Source organism: Dasypus novemcinctus, chromosome 19 (assembly GCF_030445035.2).
Source record: "Dasypus novemcinctus isolate mDasNov1 chromosome 19, mDasNov1.1.hap2, whole genome shotgun sequence".
NCBI lineage: Eukaryota > Metazoa > Chordata > Mammalia > Cingulata > Dasypodidae > Dasypus > Dasypus novemcinctus.
Window position 1 is genome coordinate 51549590 of NC_080691.1, and position 3554 is coordinate 51553143.

A 3554-nucleotide genomic window follows, 5' to 3' on the forward strand; every position below is an offset into this window, starting at 1 on the left:
TAAAATTGACTGAGGTGATAACAGCACAACTCTGATGAAAATGAGAGCCACTGAGTGTATACTTTGCATGGATTGTACAGGCATGGGACTGTGTAACAGTGAATCCGTGGTAGAAGATGGACTGTGGTTAACAAAACAAATGTGAGAACATTCTCTCATCAACTATGATAAATATATAATACTAATACAGGATGTTAATAATCGGGAGGGTTAGGGAAAATAGACCAAATGTTAGATAGTAGTAATATTTTGATGATGCTTTTGCATAGTTTGTAACAAATGTTTCATAACAATGCAAGGTGTTGGTATGGGGTGATGTATGGGAGCCCTGAATGATGATAAGCATGTTTGTTTTGTAATCTCACAACTTTTACTATATACTTGTTTTTTATGTATGTTTATATAGGAATCATATACGTAAGTTTTTTTTTTTTTTTAAAAGATTTATTTATTTATTTAATTTCCCCCCCTCCCCTGGTTGTCTGTTCTCTGTGTCTATTTGCTGCGTCTTGTTTCTTTGTCCGCTTCTGTTGTCGTCAGCGCACGGGAAGTGTGGGCGGCGCCATTCCTGGGCAGGCTGCTTTTTCTTTTCATGCTGGGCGGCTCTCCTCACGGGCGCACTCCTTGCACGTGGGGCTCCCCCACACGGGGGACACCCTTGCGTGGCACGGCACTCCTTGCGCGCATCAGCGCTGCGCATGGCCAGCTCCACACGGGTCAAGGAGGCCCGGGGTTTGAACCGGACCTCCCATATGGTAGACGGACGCCCTAACTACTGGGCCAAAGTCCGTTTCCCATATACGTAAGTTTTTAATGAAAATAATGAACTAATTCACTCATGATATCAATGTATCTCAGAAATATCAAATTGAGTGAAGAAAAAAAGTCTGATGGAAGATAATACATCCAGTATGATTCAATTTTTATAAAGCTCTAAAATTGATTAAACTAACCTATGACAATACAGATCAGATCAATGATTGCTTGGGATGAGAGGGCACTAGAAATTGACTACAAAGAGACATGAAGGAAAAAGAAATAAACGAAAGAACAAAAAAAGAAAAAAAAAGCATGAAGGAACTTTTGTGGTTGTTAAAATGTTCTTTATCTCACTTGGGATTGTAGTTACACAGATGTATACTTTTGTCAAAATGTATACATCAAACTATCAATCTATGTGAAATATGTGAATTTTATTGTGAGTTAATTATACCTCCGTAAAGTCAATTAAAAATAAAACTAACCCTCGGCCGCCCGACGACGCGGGTGCAGCACATGCTGGACGAGGCCCGCTGCGCTCCTTGCCACCCAGCACGGGCCCGCAGAGCCGGTGCCCTCTGTTCCCCACCTGGAGACAGGTGGCGAGAAAGATGAAGAATGAAGTTGCTGCTGTTGTCTTCTTTTTCACAACCTAGTTCGAAAACATGATAAGTTAAAGAAAGAGGCAGTTGAGAGGTTTGCTGAGAAACTGACTCGAATACTTCAGGAAAAATATAAAAATCACTGGTATCCAGAAAACCCATCAAAAGGACAGGCTTACAGATGGATTCGTGTCAAGAAGTTTCAGAGAGCTGGTCCTGATGTCCTAAAAGCCTGAGAACAGCTGCGTCTTGTACAGCGACTTGCGGTTGCCTAAGGAGCTCACTCTCTGGGTGGACCCATGTGAGGTGTGCTATTGATATGGAGAAAAAAACAATGCATTCATTGTTGCCAGCTTTGAAAATAAGGATGAGAACAAGGATGAGATCTCCAAGAAAGTTACCAGAGCCCTTGATAACGTTACTTCTGATTATCATTCTGGATCTTCTTTGGAAGAAGAACCTAGTAAGAAAGTAAAACCCAATTCGGTGGCTGCAACCCCCAGCCCAGGGTACCAGATTTCAGAATTGATATTCCCACCTCTTCCAGTGCGGCACCCTTTGCCTAGAAAAAAGGTCAGGATGTACCAAGGGAATGGCCAGTCAAGTCACTACCTTCCTCCTGTACCATTTGGTTATCCAAGTCAGCCAAGGAAGAATAAACCCTATTGCCCAATTCCAGTGACATGGGTACCTCCTCCTGGAATGCACTATGATCAGAATCACTGGATTAATCCTCACGTTAGCACCACACTAGCACCGTTTGAGTCTCTTGGTTCACGTTCAGAGATAGGTAGAATGCCAGCCTGACTATATGTTAAAAGTGAAATGTTCGTACTTATAGTAGTAGTTAGATGGACCAAACCATCAAACTTATTGTTATAGAAAAGTTATTGAGGATAATCTTTCTTAAAAAAAAAAAAATATATATATATATATATGCACTTTAGATATCTTGATATAGTTTGAAAAACTTTATTAAAAGTTAGTCAGTGGGAAGCGAATTTGGCCCAACGGATAGGGTGTCTGCCTACCACATGGGAGGTCCAAGGTTCAAACTCAGGGCCTCCTGACCTGTGTGATGAGCTGGCCCATGCACAGTGCTGATGCGCGCAAGGAGTGCCCTGCCATGCAGGGGTGTCGCCCGCATAGGGGAGCCCCACACACAAGGAGTACGCACTGTAAGAAGAGCCACCCAGTGCAAAAAGAAGTACAACCTACCTAGGAATGGAGTCGCACACGCGGAGAGCTGACACAGCAAGATGACGCAACAAAACGAGACCCAGATGCCGGGTGCTGCTGACAAGAATACAGGCAGACACAGAAGAACACACACCAAATGGACACAGAGAGCAGAGAACTGGGAGGGAGAAGGGTGGGGAAGAGGAGAGAAATTTTTTTAAAAAGTTAGTCAAGTGCCTGAGTTTTTAATATTGGACTTGAGTATTTATATTTTGTGCCATCAACTTTGTTGGATACAGAACACTGTAGGAGTGGATGACCTGTTCTAGCACCTTTACGCATTTACTTTATGGAGAGTATGTAAGTTATTTATACACAAGGAAATTTTATGTCATTGTTTGAAAGAAATGTGTGAAATCATATAGTTGCAAATAAAAAATAGTTTGAGGCAAAAAAGTAAAATAAAACAATAAAACTAGCTTCTCTTTGCCTTCTTTTCCAACCTCTACTCCTCTGTGCCTCTGTATCTTCTGTGCCTTCCCTACTCACCCTTCCTCACTCACTTCCCTCACGCTATTCCCTGAAATAACCTCATTAGAGCCTTTTGCCTCAGCTCCTCTGAGGCTCTACTCTGCTTGAGATATTGGCACCTCCCAAATTCTCCCTTCAGCCCAGACCCCTCCCTGGTGTGCCTGGATTTCTCCCTCTGGCTGTCATCTAGGCCAACATCTAACTTACTGCATTGCACCCAAATCATCCAGCTGCTGTGTATCCCCATCTCAGGAACACAGCGCCACCACAGTCAGATTCTCCAAAGGAGATTCTGAGCTCAGGCCTTTGGCCTCAACCCCATGCCCTGATACCAAGTCCTATAGACTCATCACAAAATCCCTCCCACTCTCCACTGCTAGAGTTTGAGTTTGAGTCCCACTTTGACTGAACTCCACAGCAACCCCCTGCGTGGTTCTCTTGCCCCTAACCCACATGCTGTAACCTACTTATTTCTACAGTGAT

General features: G+C 43.2%; 1 pseudogene; it reads left to right on the forward strand.

Moving 5' to 3' along the window:
* Positions 1-1370: 1370 nt before the first annotated feature.
* Positions 1371-2168, forward strand: LOC101431282 (protein BTG3-like; annotated as a pseudogene).
* Positions 2169-3554: the final 1386 nt, after the last annotated feature.